This window comes from Taurulus bubalis, assembly GCF_910589615.1.
Source record: "Taurulus bubalis genome assembly, chromosome: 4".
In the NCBI taxonomy this organism is placed as follows: domain Eukaryota; kingdom Metazoa; phylum Chordata; class Actinopteri; order Perciformes; family Cottidae; genus Taurulus; species Taurulus bubalis.
In genome coordinates, this window is record NC_136592.1 from 33,778,642 (window position 1) to 33,795,502 (window position 16,861).

A 16,861-nucleotide genomic window follows, 5' to 3' on the forward strand; every position below is an offset into this window, starting at 1 on the left:
AAATACGTGCCGTCCTGAACCCTCCAGGTATCGACTGCTTCGCCCAGACGTCAGAACTCCGACCAAAACAAACTCCTCACTTCCTCCCGGTCACATTATACACAAAATAAAAGTAATAACAATAACAATCCCATTTAAAACCCGTGTTCCTGCTGAGGCGCCGGTTCCATCGCCAGTACAGCACTTAGTGTAACAGAAAATAAAGAAACGTGTCTCCTCTTCCATCAGTGGTAACAGAGGCCGGTGTTGCGGTTCCTCAGGTGACCGTGTTAACTGGTGACTTTCTCGTAGTGACGACAGCTGTTGAGAAGAGGAAGACAACATGCAGCTGTCCTCCTGAGAGCCGCACTGTTTACTTTGTATATCAGAGGGTTTGACACTGTATTGACAAAAGAAACAACACAGTATTCACAGCTACGTCTTATCTAGAAAGTCATCAGTTAACGCGGTCGCCTGTTAAACCGTAACACCGGCATCTGAGAGCTTTGCAACGCTACCGTTAGCGAGTTCAGGAGCTGATCTGGGACCAGGAGTTCCTCCGCCACAGTTCTTCTCTCAAACGGGTCTTGGAGGAGAGATGTGATCTCGTTAGGGTTGAGCCTTCTTGAAGAGTAGCGCTGGTTCTGGGATGTTCTATTGTCATGACGTTAAAATGTCGCTGTGAGAGAAGAGAAGCCGGCGAGAACACAAGAGACGAGAAGACAAGAACACGAGATGAGGACGAGACACGAGCCCTGAGAGAACAGAGACACGGGAACGCAGCGTGGGCGCGATGAGAACAACCCTCCAGGAAGTCATTGTTAGGGCGCTGATTGGATACATTGTATGTCATTCATTTATTCCTTGAATCAGTGATTGGCTAAACTGCGTATTAGACCCGCCTTCCTTGGGCAGAATCCATCGAGCCCCAAGACGTGCACTAGCAGCAGAGACGTGCACTAGCAGCACAGACGTGCACTAGCAGCACAGACGTGCACTAGCAGCACAGACGTGCACTAGCAGCAGAGACGTGCACTAGCAGAGGAGGACAAGCAGGAAAAACATGCATTTGGCGCTGATGTCCTATTTTATAAATATTACTGCGTATATTCCATAGCTCAAAAACACAAATATTGACAATTTTTATAATTTATTAAGATTATTATAATTTTTATAATTATTTTTATTTTTCTAGTGGCTCAAGGTGGCTCAGGCTCTATTGGCCGGCCGCCACTGGAATGAATGAATGAAGTGGTTGGTCGAGAAAAATAATCAAAATCTCTTCTTTTAAGCAAAAAGAAAAACATTCTCAAATTCCAGCTTCACATTTATAAGGGTTTTCTTTGCTATTTTTGGATTTTGAAGAAATTGTGATACTTTGACTATATTCTGATATTGTATTCATGAAAGGATTAACCAATGGTAAAGTGCAGGAGGCGAGACGGGCGGAGAAGCTCAGGTGGTTAGGCAGGAGAACAATCTGCAGATTAATAAATAATTAAAGTAATCGCCCTAGTATGAATTAGCAGTCAAGATATCTTGGTCTGTGCAGCACGCTTTGCATCATTCTGTTTTCTTTCATTCCCCCTTCTTTTATGCATACATGTAATGCTAAGGGTCAGGAGTATCTCTTTTAAAAAGGTGCTAAATACAAGATTAGGATTGGCTCTCAACGGCTCTCAACATGGCGACGGCAGCATGCAGCTAACAGCGCTAACGGTGCAAACAACGGCAAAACTCATGACAGGACAGCAATGGGATAATATTATGTTATTCAAATGTATGGAACTTTGCACACGGTCTAACACGTGAAACCAGACTTCCTGTGGTGTTCAGTTGGGTCAAAACACACACACACACACACACACACACACACACACACACACACACACACACACACACACACACGCAGGTAGAATGGACCTTCTGTTTTCAGTATTCTAATCTAGTGTTTATCCCACTCTCGATCCCTCCTGTCTCACCATTGAATGTTGACGTGTTTGTTTTTATGTAATTATGTCAAAACCTGCAGAACAGACAACAGACTTTCTGCACTTCATCCCCCACACACCTCTACAGCAGAACATGGTAGCTGTGAGCGGCTCTCCACAGAAGTCATTTAGTTTGAGCTAATGAGCGGAGAGAGAGAGAGAGAGAGAGAGAGAGAGAGAGAGATGGGGGCGTCGGCTTTTTAAGACGCCTTTGATGGACGACTCCTGTCCCAGGGGCTCGTGACGCCATTAGCTCGACGCCGGATGGAAGTGAAGTCCTAAAAAGAAGAAATGGAAAATTGATTTACCTCAATATTCATCCGGAGCAAATGGTTCCTCCCCGTAGTCCCACGCGGCGCCGCACAGAGCGATTGGAGGAGCTGCCGGTGCGCTTCTCATGTGGAAAGACACGTTCTAATCAGCGGTGGCGCCGCCGCTTCGCCCGGCTGCACCGCCGGTAACGTGAAATGAAAAGCGCGTTTCGGCGCGACTTATTTGCCGAGCTGGTTCTTTTGTAATTGTATTAGATTTGAGCATATGTTCTGGGCCCGTGTGAGAGAAACTGTTGGGGATCAAGAAACGGCTGAACGTTTTGGATTGTCAGGCTGCGCTGCTGTCGGTGATCTTGGTGCGCATGACGCTGCTATGAAGAGCTGGACATGTTGTCTTGGAGAAAAGACGATAAGAAGCTGGGGTGTCGCTTTGGTTTCACCGTCGGAAAACACTTCTTTTCTTTTCTTATCATTTGATGGTAGAAATGTCTTTATTTTTGTGAAAGAAAACACAGAGAGTTCCCTAAAAAACTAGATAGAGTTATTACAAAAAGAATCTCTCAATCGTCATCTAGAAGTGCGCTGTCTGTGTCTGCAGAGATTCTGCCCTCTGCTTGGGTTCATATATATTCTTTTCATTGGGTTGTCAACAACTTAGCAACCAGGTGCCAGATCGTCAACACGCATCCAAGGAGGCTAATACAATGGCAGGTAAAGAGCAACAAAAAGGGAAAGATATTCGGGCAAAATGGCAAACGATCGAAGCTCGTTCCAAAGCGAGAGGGATTGTTACGTTTTGAGAAGAGACCAAAGGTACAACGACATTATCAAAAGAATTCAAGAACATTTTCATGGATGCCATTTTGTGGATTTGGCTGGAAAAAATAAAATAAAGCAAGTGCTTGTTGAGGTCTTCTTTTAAAAGCCTGTGTGATGATTCACATCTCCACATGGACTTTTAGAGCCGCTGTAATAAGTGGCCCCCGGGGACCCGACCACATTAACGGCTTGATGTAAGGAATGTGCCAGAAATGCCCCTGTGCTGTATCTTGAGAACTAAAGCAAACATTCAGTGGTATGTCTTCACTGAACCAGAGTTCACTTTCTAATGGTGACGTTTCCCCCAATTACTGCATCAATTTATGGTGGAAATGTCCTTACTTGAGTAAAGGAAAACACACATTCAGGCAGCAGGTGATAATTCAAATTATACAAATATAATGGGGCATATGCATTAAGGCGCTCAGGAACTTCGAACGGCTTTCAAATATTGACTCTGCTAATTTAGCGTCTTCCCTGCTGAGTCTCACACGGCATGATTTACTCCTCTTCCGTCTGGGGAATTAGCGGTGACATCTACTCACATTATTTTTTAATTATGATCCGCTAATTCATTTTGATCAATGAACAAACCCCTGGACTGTAATAGCTCACAGGTTTCAGCAATATTTCTATATGTATATATATCTATATATATATATCTATATATATATATATATATATAGATATATATATAGATATATATATATAGATATATATATATATCTATATCTCTCTCTCTCTATATATATATATATATAGAGAGAGAGAGATATAGATATATATCTATATCTATATATATATATCTATATCTCTCTCTCTATATATATATATATATAGAGAGAGAGAGAGAGATATAGATATATATCTATATCTATATATATATCTATATCTATATATATATATCTATATCTATCTATATATATATATATATATATATATATCTATATATATATATATATAGATATATATATATAGATCTATAAGCCTCAGGTTGTACTTGGGAGGAAAGTCCCGCTGTAAAGCATTTCACATGGGCGTTTTTTGTCTTGTGCCGAGTCGGGTCGTTTGAGGGCATCATGGCAGTAAAGGAAAAAGGGATAGAGTGAGGCCGACTGAGCGGAAGGGGAGCATCCACCCAAAATACGACGAACACCGTCACCGTTGTTTTTTTTGCACGTCGCCAGCTGTTTCCTCCTCTCCAGTGTGTGACTTCATGGGTATGCCAGCCTGAGGCGGGATGCCATCCGGATGCAGACGGCTCATCAAGATGAGAGACAAGTGTCGAGGTGTGAATGTGACCAATGGGGGGGCGGGAGGGGGGTCTAAGAATAGCGGTTATGTGTGAAGTCGCACTTCTGCTAAAGAGGAAACCAGTGTGCGCATTTTTATCTCTGAAGAAGGAATGTGGCTGCAAATGCCCACATTCATCTGAAGTCCTCCGTCTGCTTTGCAGCCTCCTCGCTGGATCCTCCCTCTGTGTGGTGAGCTCAGTCCGCGGTGTCCAGACCGCTGATTCACATTTGGCGGCTTGAAGGCGCTTCCCGTAGAGGAGAGAGCGCCTGCCCCATTAGCATTAGCGAGTCCCCGGCGCTCGGCTCCGTTTGACGCCTTGTCTCGCTTACAGGAATAGAAGCGCGATAACTTCTCTAATGGAGCGTACTTAAAGTTCACTTTACCTCCTCACCTTCTTCTCCTTTTTTTCTCTATTTTTTTTACTGCTAATTGCTTTCGCCTCAAGCTCTTCTTTTTTCTTCCTTCCTGGTTCATCATGTTATCCAATCAGTCAAATCCATACGGGGTTGAATCATCCAGCCAATAAGCCTCGCCTCTCTCACAAGGGACGCAATAATGGAGCCGTGCGTTCTTTATTATAATACACCTAATCATCTGCTGCCTCCAGCGAAGGCCGTGTCAGTTATTGGTTCTTAGTCACTGGAGTCAGACTGCTCCGCTAGCAGGTCAGCAAACATGAAAACAGACCTATCATTTCAGTTTGAGGAATTATTTTTAGTAGATTGCTCGATTAAGCCACTGATGCAGAATGTGCCGTATGGGAGCGTGCATCACTTGTGTAAAGCTGTGAAGAAGATCCCATCATGAGAGGATTTTGCTCATAATGGCACATTTTCCCGCACAGAATATTATTTTTATTCAACCCCAACTTTTGAGCCGGGTTGCGGCCGCCGGTTTGGGAGGCTAGACACCGCTCGTCCAGCTGTTAGCTTAGCTGTTAGCTTAGCCTGGTTGCAGACATCGCCGCCCACATCTTGGATGTTTCGGCGATTCTGACGGAAGGTGGGGAAATTAAGTGGCAATTTAGGCTGTTGTTGATGAGCTAAAAACAGAGGGTGTGCATGTTGTTGTGGGATACCGGAGAAGATTGTAAAGTGGCTCAGCTTAAAAATATAAAGGAATCATTATTTGATCAAAAAAAATGATAGACACACATTGTGTGAACAAGAAATTAGCAAATGAGCATGATACTGGGAGCATGATTGGAGCTGGACTGGAGGGGTGGCCCATCTGGAGGGGTGGCCCATCTGGAGGGGTGGCCCATCTGGAGGGGTGGCCCGGCCGGCTGATCGGCCCGGTGTGCCAGGCGAGTGTCAAAGAGTTTAAACAACGCGATGCGGACACTCAGGACTGTGGGGATCCTCCCACTCCACTTCTGCTGAAGTGCTCCAAATTGGTGCACTTAAACGTTGAAATGTACAATATTTCCTCGTTCTGTCACAGCTGTTTGATGGACAGGTGTAGTCGATGAAGGGCTCACCCGTGGGTGCGTTACAGGTTGGGAGCCACGAAGCCTCCTGATTGAAGACAAGAGCACGAACGCAAAATAAAAAACGTTTTCTTTGACATCCTGACTGGAAGACTTTAATAAACGGCGTTGAGCCGAACCGATTCCTGACACCCGACGGCTCTGCCTCAGACAAATGTTGTGCAAGTAAAAATCCAATTTTCAGTTTTCCTGCACAGCAACATCTTCTCCGACCCGTCTTGCCTGCGAAAGAACTGGAGAGGACATTTCTCTAAATGGTGCTTCCATAGCTCAAGTTCAGCAAACAAAACTCCCTGGTACAGCCACGTGATCTACATGATCTCCATCTACATGATCTCCATCTACATGATCTACATCTACATGATCCCCATCTAAATGATCTCCATCTACATGATCTCCATCTACATGATCACCATCTAAATGATCTCCATCTACATGATCTCCATCTACATGATCTCCATCTACATGATCTCATTTACATGATCTCCATCTACATAATCTCATCTAAATGATCTCCATCTACATGATCACCATCTAAATGATATCCATCTAAATGATCTCCATCTAAATGATCTCATCTACATGATCTCCATCTACATGATCACCATCTAAATGATCTCCATCTAAATGATCTCCATCTAAATGATCTCATCTACATTATCTCCATCTACATGATCTCCATCTAACTGATCTCCATCTAAATGATCTCCATCTACATGATCTCCATCTACATGATCTCATCTAAATGATCACCATCTAAATGATCTCCATCTAAATGATCTCATCTACATGATCTCCATCTACATGATCACCATCTAAATGATCTCCATCTAAATTATCTCCATCTACATGATCTCCATCTACATTATCTCCATCTACATAATCTCATCTACATGATCTCATCTAAATGATCTCCATCTAAATGATCTCCATCTACATGATCTCATCTAAATGATCTCCATCTACATGATCTCCATCTGCATGATCTCATCTACATGATCTCATCTACATGATCTCATCTAAATGATCTCCATCTACATGATCTCCATCTGCATGATCTCATCTACATGATCTCCATCTACATGATCTCCATCTACATGATCTCATCTCCATGATCTCCATCTACATGATCTCATCTCCATGATCTCATCTAAATGATCTCCATCTAAATTATCTCCATCTACATGATCTCCATCTACATGATCTCCATCTACATGATCTCCATCTACATAATCTCATCTACATGATCTCATCTACATGATCTCCATCTACATGATCTCCATTTACATGATCTCCATCTACATAATCTCATCTACATGATCTCATCTACATGATCTCCATCTACATGATCTCCATCTACATGCCAGACCAAACAAACACCTGATTGTTATCTGTTTCTTCTTTTTCTTTCAGAAATCACGAGACTGATTTCTTATTCGTCCTCATGTGTTTGACACAAATCCAGCTGATTGCTGACACGTAGCCTTGTCCCCCTTAGTTACTGTTGCTACGCCTATCAAGCGGCCCATTGTCGCGCCGCACACATGCGGTTTAGCATAACAATGGCGACGGCTTTACTGGAGATTCTTTAAACAATGGGTCCTTGATTTCAGACAAAGAGCTCTACTCTGGCCGGCAGCTGCCGACTTCCATGGCTGAAATGAAACAGCTTTTTTTCTTCTTATTTTAATTAATTAAAATAGCCAGCAAGCTAATTAAGCTAACGTTGACTCGTGGGGAAAAGACTTGCAAACAAAGAAGCAGCATTGTGCTTCTGTTGCAGCGCAGAGACGGTGAGTCAGAGGGTGGAAGGAGAGTGTGGTAGCTTTAAGAGGTGTGTGTGTGTGTGTGTGTGTGTGTGTGTGTGTGTGTGTGTGTGTGTGTGTGTGTGTGTGTGTGTGCGCGCGTGTGTGTGCGTGTGTGTGCGTGTGTGTCTGCCTGAAAACACTCTTGAAGAATTCTGAAAGTGTTTTGCAGTCGCAGGAAATTACTTTTGGGAAACATTTTAGCAGCTGCAGAAAAACCTGAAATATTTCACACAATGCAACAAAAAAAGCAAACCTGTGTGTTTTGCAAAGGGAAAGTTGACACGGGTCAATTCCATAAAGAGCACGAAGATAATGTTATGACATTTCATTTAGCTGATGCTTTTATCCAAAGCGACTTTCAATGTTCTTAAATTGAAGGAGACCTGCTCACCACTGAGCCACAGTCACCCCTGGTGATGCTCAGCAAATCCTTCTACTTACTACACAGTGGATGTGCTAGTCGGGCCACCAAGCTATGATTGGACAATAAATATCAGGGGCCAGATGTCGAGTCACCTCAACCCTGACGCTCATGTTACAGCAAAACATTTTTTCCGCATTAATCTGACAAAGTGATGGAACATCTTGTATTATCTCCCCTAACAAGGTGTGTCCGTGTCCACGAAGCCAATGATCCCTTCTGTGGCTATTTCACACCGGCCACCTTGCTGCTGCGCTGGACACAGTGACTGCCTCAATGTTGGTGACCAGGTGACCTTTTGACCTCCAGCACCATAGTCTTGCCAAATGAGCGTACTTCCTCACACATTATTCATAATGCATTTTCATCCCTGACCCCTGTCCTTTTAGATGATCAGAGTTCTGTGCACCCTCACGGCCCGGTGCAGCGTTCATACGTCATGGGAAACCTGGAACAGTCATGGAAGTTTAAAATGGTTATGTCCAGGCCTGGAAAAGTCCTTGAAAAACATGAAATCCCAAAGGTTTTGGAAAAGTCATGGAAATTTACGCTGAGTTTGAAATCATTAATATGCTTTTAAAAGAAAGAGGCTCAAAAGAAATGTTTATTCTTTAATCAAACTTTTGAGTCATTTAAGGTTTACTGTATGCTTTGTATTCTCGTTGTTAGTTTAAATACTACATTTACTCACTTTTTACTGTTCACACCCAGATTTCACTAAATGTTTGCTCATGGACATTTGGTTTAAAGTCCTGGACCCACTGGTCAGGATGTGTGACCTCCTGCCTTGGTGCACCGGTCAGGCCAAACCTACGCTTCCCTGTGTAAACATTATCCTCTGCCGAGCACAACGTTATATATGAGACAGTAACTGCTAAATAAGGAGATGATGATGCTGAGGAGGTCTTGCTTAGCTTGTACATTTCCATCACGCTTCAGCGGTTTATGGTGAAAAATAAGGCAATTGAGGCAATTGCGACTTGTAAAAGTGGTTTCAATCAGCATTACTGCTCAGAATCACATCCATGCAGCGATAACAGAAACCTCTTCTCTGAGCGATGGACACGACCGGCAGCCGCAGCAAGAGCTCGCAGGTTTAATCCCCCCAGCACACCTGCACTTTAAAAGAGTCTGTTCTTTGTGGTCGCTGTGTAGCTTGACCTTCTGCACCGTGCAGCCGGGTTGGAGGGAGTGGCCGTGGGTATCGGGGTGCGGCCGTCACATGTTGCACAACTCAAATGGATGCTTGCAACGTTACATATTTAAAGGCCGCTTTGTTCGATCCAAGGGACGTCGACCTGAACGGCACTGACGTCTACTCCTACGTTCCTCAATCAATCTACATATATTACAAATGTATGTATCCACTTAGAATTTAATCTGTTTGCGCTTACAAAAGAAATACCAGATCAGCCACAAAATTATAACGTAAAAGCCTTTTAAAATACAGGCTACATTATAGGTCATACTGTTCAGCCATGAGGCTGAGGTGATATTTATCAAAATATTTTTTCATTAATGAAACATACAATAATCAGAAAGAAACATCACTGAGAGTAATGGATGCCAGTATTAGTGCACAGCATAGCAGAATGCTAACATGCTTACAATAACAATGCTAGCATTCCATTTTCAAGCAGATATACCGTTTACTGTGTTCACCATCTTAGCTTAGCATATTAGCATGCTCATGTTTACTAATTAGCACGAGCAACCCACAATCGTCATCCACGCTACGCCGCTAGCACAGCTAAGAATGTACAAACGCTCAAAAATACAAGATAAAATAGTGCGGGTCCACTTTGGCTTCCAGGTACCATGAAGGGAACCCTTCGTCTCCGTGTGCATTAGCTGATGTTTTGCTATACATGGTTGGGCTGTTGAGAGAGGGACACTATACAACCTGACCGCGCAGGGGATGAGCGGTCGTCCTGCAACCACAGGGTCGCCGGCTCGATCCCCAGTCTGCCCATAGCCTACATGTTGAAGTGTCCCTGAGCAAAACACTCAACCCTAAGTTGCTCCCCTCACTCGGGGCGCCCACTGCTCCTTAATACTAAGGATCGGTCAAATGCAGAGAATACATTTCATGTATGGACTATGACAAATACTTCTAAAATAATAAGCAATAGTGTGACGTCATTATAATTATTTCCAGCAATGGAAGCATATGAGCTCAATGAATTAACTTTAGAAATTATAAATAGGGGATTATAAACCGACCAATATGTATATTGTGTAAGTGACCATTACTGTATCAAAACCCAAGTATGAAATACAATAAGCGAGTATGATGATTAACCCTTCTGTAGCGTCATGCTGCTCACTGACGTGAGTGGAGGTGGGCGTGTCTTATTGGCGGTGAGCGTGTCTTATTGGCGGTGGGCGTGTCTTATTTAAGGTAGGCGTGTCTTATTGGTGGTGGGCGTGTCTTATTTAAGGTAGGCGTGTCCTATTGACGGTGGCCATGTCTTATTGACGGTGGGCGTGTCTTATTGAAGGTGGCCAAGTCTTATTGACGGTGGGCGTGTCTTTTTTAAGGTAGGCGTGTCTTATTTAAGGCAGGCGTGTCTTATTTGAGGTGGGCGTGTCTTATCGAAGGTGGGCGTGTCTTATTTAAGGTGGGCGTGTCTTATTTAAGGTACACGTGTCTTATTGAAGGTGGCCGTGTCTTATTTAAGGTAGGCGTGTTTTATTGAAGGTGGGCGTGTCTTATTGACGGTAGACGTGTCTTATTGAAGGTGGCCGTGTCTTATTTAAGGTAGGCGAGTTTTATTTAAGGTAGGCGTGTCTTATTGAAGGTGGGCGTGTCTTATTTAAGGTAGGCGTGTTTTATTGAAGGTGGGCGTGTCTTATTGACGGTAGACGTGTCTTATTGAAGGTGGCCGTGTCTTATTTAAGGTAGGCGTGTCTTATTGAAGGTAGACGTGTCTTATTGACGGTGGCCGTGTCTTATTTAAGGTAGGCGTGTCTGATTGAAGGTGGGCGTGTCTTATTGAAGGTAGACATGTCTTATTGAGGGTGGGCGTTTTAACATTGACTTTAAACATTAATTAACTTTTCCTTCACAGAACAAGACTCACATGTCCAAGAACATTTCAAGAATATTTCATGTTATATTTCATGTTCATCATGTTTTATTGACGATTCACTAATTTTTCACTGGATTTTGAGCCTTTTTTCACGGTCTCCCCGTGATACCTGTTTATGGTTTTATGAGAAGGTCTATAGGGTAAAATAAAAGAAGAGTACTTCAACTTGCCTTGTATTGTTGTATTTGAATATATTTCAATGAAAAGTATATTTTATCAGGTACATTACTCCGACGTCAGTGATAGTGTGACTATTTTTAACGTTAGTGTTCTAGGGTTAAAATGTTCGGTCCAGTCATGCATTATGGAAATCAGTGCATGAAGCTCAGCATTTACACCACATCACATCACATGGGCGCCACCCACAGACAACACAGCCTTGCACACTTGGAATAACGAGCGAGAAAAAAAAAAACGGCCCCAAATATTTCTGTATTTTACTTTCTTCTTCTTTTCCTGAAAGGTTTTAGCTTCTGCCCTGGTGTGAAAAGGCCTGACAGCTCATACAAAAGGATGGATTGAGGTAGCGGTCACATTTTGAATTCTACGATACGTTGACTTTCATAGCGTGGAGTTGGTGGATCTCAGCTAACATTTATATATATATATATACGTATATATATATATAAAAAAAATATATATATATATAAATATTTCTATGTTTTCTAATGTTACTTCTCTCAGTGCTGGGGCGTGACGACAGACACTGAAAGGCAGAGTGAGGTCACAGTACGGCGGAGTGTGTGATCAGTGTCATTCTCCTGTCACCGAGATTGTCCGTTTCATACGTCAAGGGCCTTACCTCAACATTTCCCCTTTTAAGGTGTGTGTGTGTGTGTGTGTGTGTGTGTGTGTGTGCCAATAAACACTTTTGAAAGTTTCTGAAAGTGGTTTCTGCGGAAGCTAGAAATGACTTTTGGCGGCATTTACAGCAGCGGGAGGGGGAGGGAGGGGGCTTGGACAAGGGGGGTCATAAACATTGAGCCGGTGTTCGGCTCTCAGGCTGAAGGTAAATGATGTCAACCCTTTCCGATCTATGGCTTGACGTTGGTGCTGCTCTGCATTACCGGAGACACGCGATGAAATAAATAAGATGCTCTTGTCAGAATGCCTTCCAGCGCTCGACGAGATACATTCCCCAGGTAGCGGGCAGGCCGCTCCTTCTCATGCATAATTCTCGGCGGATGAACCGAGTGTGCCGCAGCCACCGCCGCTTGTCGAGACACTCAAGGGGCTGTTTGTTATTCCTCCGTCTGGGAGAGGGACTGGCGTTCCACATTGGCAGTTGCAGCACATCCGGCGCTGCCCTCTGACCCCTCCCCCCTCAGCTCCTGCAGTTTGCTCAGCTGAAGTGGGACAACGCTCCAAGAGGGCTTATAGAAATTCACAGGGGAACTCCAGCGGAGCCACATCCAGGGCTCTTTTCTTCTGCCGGATGTGCCACGGTAGTTTGAACTGGCGGATCAGCTTTACGTACATTTACACGGGAAATGGAAACATGGAGATGATGCCGTTTGAAGCCAGTTCCATGCCGCCTTTCGGCGCATGGATGAAGCGGAGGACATCATATAGTAGGGCAGTACGTGTCTCTGTGGGCTTTGTTATTGGAATAGGAAGATGTTTCCCCCGACATGATTTGGTTCATATTATTAGTGCAGATTTTATTGCATCCATTTTCACATCCACCTTGCTTAGTTGACATACAACAGCCATCAGCACAGGAGCGCTGCATGTGGTTTTCCAGTTACTTCAGCTGTTCCATCGTTGGTCATTTCTGCAGCTGAAGACCTTGCATGGATACTCGTTGGGTGTCGCGCTGTCCTCCTCTTCCTGTTTTGGCTGACTCACCTTCTTAGTGCCATGAATCGAGCCCTTGGTTTCCCCGGTGATGGAACCTTCGTGGAGGAGAGAACTGTGAACGCGAGGCTGACAGGGAACCAATCGAGAGAGAACATTCACACAGAAAAGAAGAAGAACATTATAATAATATATGAAAAATCAATCTGACTGTTCTCAGTGTAGAAAAGGCACAGATATTTTGTGATGCCGCTTTTTGTGTTTTAGATTGTGTGAACACACACCACCATGCCTTTGCTTGAGCACTTCTCTTACCTCCACGTTCGCTTTGTTGCTGTGAAGCATTTCACCATTAAAACGTGGAGTTGTTGTAACTTGAGTGTGCATTGTCCAAATCTAAAGAGAAGACTGGCTGGAGTGAAACGTGTGAACATTGCACAGAGGAGGTGATCAACAGGATTTAATCGGAGCACAGCAGCTTATTTGTGCTCCTCTAGCAGGTTGTGTACATCTGTTCATATCCTGATTGATTCAGCACCACATGGCGCCCGGGCTGTCGGCCCTACGAGACCTTTTGCAGAGGCAACAACAACCAATATGATCGCTTGGCAAATTATTGTGAACCGATCCACAAATGTGCAGAGAAAACATTTCCAAAGGTCTCATTTACGTAACAGAAATGTCTCCTTTGAAGGATACAGGGCACATATGTTCTCACCCAAAAAGAAAATACAATTAGTCTAAACATGACAACCGGGTGGAAACGCTTTAATTCAAATCAACATTGATCTGGACAATTATTGTGATGTATTAAACGTACAAAACATACAATGTTTATGTTCTCCTCAAAGCCGCCAGACTGCAGTCAGAGAACGGTGGTTTTACCTCGCATTGATTCACACATCGACCGAACTACATGAGTTAGTCTGTCCACTGTCCCATCAACCCCTTAAATCGGGGAGCTGGATGGGAACAGAAACCGGTGCTCCTCAAATCTAGCAGACATCTACCATTAGACATCTACCATTAGACATCTACCATTAGACATCTACCCAACCCATTGACAGAAACAGTCATCTTGCCTCGCTGTGATTGGAAAACAAACCCACGCCATAGAAACAAAGACAAGGCCAGAGCAACGCCCCCTCAGTGAGCCTCTCAGCTGGTGGCCGGACCGATGCTCCTCCTCTTCTTCTGGACCTTCTGCAGAACACCAGCATCATGATCAGGAGGTCCGGCCCGTGACAGTGAGATGACTAAACACAGCCACGCTTTAGAAATGTTGTAGCGTTTAAAAAGTTTTAACCATTGTGGCTGTAGCTTTGAATTATGCACGCCGTTCATTATTCATGCACACTCATAAATGCATTATTCAGTGTGCGAAAAAGAAAAAGACTGGAGCTTTTCTTTCGCACAATTATAGCTTTAGTGGAGAACACTGACACGTTATGTAAGAGTGCATGAACGGGGAACCGCCGACATGTTACCAGTCATCAGCAATCACTTCCTTCCTTTTGTCCTTTCCTCGGATGAACTGGTCTAACCCCGGGCCGACCTCGAGCTCCGTTAATGAGCCAACATCTCCTCTCTCCATCATCTGCAGTCTACGGGGCGAGGGCCGGGTCAATAGCGCGACAGGGAGAGACGTCCCTTTTGGCGTCTTTAATCAATACGTTGGACAGCGTCCTCATCTCGGAGGCCAGGGGGCGAATCCAAGGTCAAAGCAAATGTGGCCGCCAGCCGGTAAACCTGACGACGGACGAGGCGGTGAACTTATCGCCCTCTTCCACGAAGCCGGTGAAGCCTTTACAGACGGACGCAGGTGGAGAAACCGACACGTCTCTTCGCAGCGAAGGAAGACTTGAGAACTGGAGCAGCAAACACAGATTCTGGAGAATAAAAGTCATTCTTGGACAAAAACAAAGCAGGGGAGCACTTTGGGCTGCAGGTTTCTGTGGAGCAGCAACACTTTATCACAAGGAGAGACAAACTCAACCCTCCTCTCTTAGCACAAGCCCTATACTAGGGATCTGTATGCTCTCTGTAAACGCGACAGGACTAAAAGGTCGCAGGATTTCCCACAATATTCAAGGCAGAAACGTTTCAGGGTAACAGACGGGAATTCATGGGAAATGACAGGAATGAAATGGAAACATAGCGGTTACCTACTCAGCTGTATCCATGCAGATTGAGGCTAACTCTTCTTGTTGTGAGCGTCGCTATGAAGAGCAGCGGATAAACACCCAGGGGAGGAAGGGCGGCGAGGGACAGGTGAAGATGATCAGGGGGGGAATAATGACAAGCATTTTTTGTAATTCCTTCATCTTTTCTTCCTGTGAAGCAAAATATGCAGTGAACTTACACAAGCTAGGACCAAGCAATGTAAACCAATGATGCCATGACATCACACATCAATCAATCTGCATCTCCTAGGAAGCAGAGGAACCGTCCTCATAGCGCCTAGCGCTGTGCTATTCTAAATGTTCTGGTTCACTTGGGGAAACGGAGCAGGAAAGACGCTCTTAACTGGGACTTCCATTTTCTGTGCAACCTTTTTTGGAAGGAATTTTCAATATTAACTTTGAATGGAAATCAATCAGAAATATTGCAACCCTAAACATGATGTTCCAAGAAAAATAAATATCCAACAGGAACCCAGCAGGTTATTTATAGCAAAGAAAAGCCACTGAAGTACTCTATCTAGTTTGGATTAAACTACTTGGTATATATATTTATTTATTTTTCCTCTGTTTGAGAGACATTCACAAAGACGGAAACGACCTGGACCTGGACCTGGACCTGGACCTGGACCTGGACCAGCACCAGGACCTAGACCAGGACCAGGACCAGGACCTAGACCAGGACCAGGACCTAGACCAGGACCTGGACCAGGACCAGGACCTAGACCAGGACCTGTACCTGGACCTGTACCTGGACCAGGACCTAGACCAGGACCAGGACCTGTACCTGGACCAGGACCTAGACCAGGACCAAGACCTGTACCTGGACCAGGACCCGGGTTGGTCTGGAGAGGTTTTGCAGAGAGGTAGAAGAGAGGCGCCTCGCTGCAGATGACTCCTCCTGGAAGCAGAACGCTTGTCATCAAAGGAGACTATTTTCTCAAAGCCCGTTTATTTTTTTACGTTGACTCTTGACAGCATTTTGTGCTAATGCATTTTATTATTTTTTTTATATTGAGTTATAAATAAGTGGTTTTGCACACGAGTGAAACTATTGCAAAAATAACTAAGATGTTCTTGCAAATGCAGCGGTTAAAACCAAGTGAAGTGGTTGTGTCATTGTTTTGTTTGAGTTCATAATGGTTCTATGAAAGTTGTTCTTACCGCTGGTGAACGGGCTCACAGGCACCTGGAGGGATAACCATGGCAACCTGGTTTCAAACTTACTGCAAGCTCTTTTATGAAACTGAATTTCTTGGAGAAAAAAACCCCGGACTTACTGAAGTATCCCTTTCTTGAACTGGCGGTCTGCCTCTTGTGTTTGCTTGTCAGAAGTGAGGAGGCCATCCTTAACTGGAGGAATAAACACACTCTTTCTTCTTCTCGTCCCACCGGGAGCAGGAAGCCTCCATCACGGCCGACTCCATCACTCAGCTCTTCCTTCTCCACTGAGAGCCTTACATGCATATGACTGCACTTCCTCACATCCTCTGATGTACTCATGATGACATGGTTTGGTGCGCAGCCCCAGGCGACCTTCAGAGAAGAACAAAGGTCTCCGTGGCGTGACGGTCGTCCCGCTCTGCGTACGCACTCGGTCGTCTAGATTCACAAAGTGGAGCCGCAGCTCTGGGCAGCATCATCTTGTCCCCTCCGATTCATGAATTCACTCCATTTTCCAAATTAAATTCTGATATTGTATATGATAGCAGGCAGA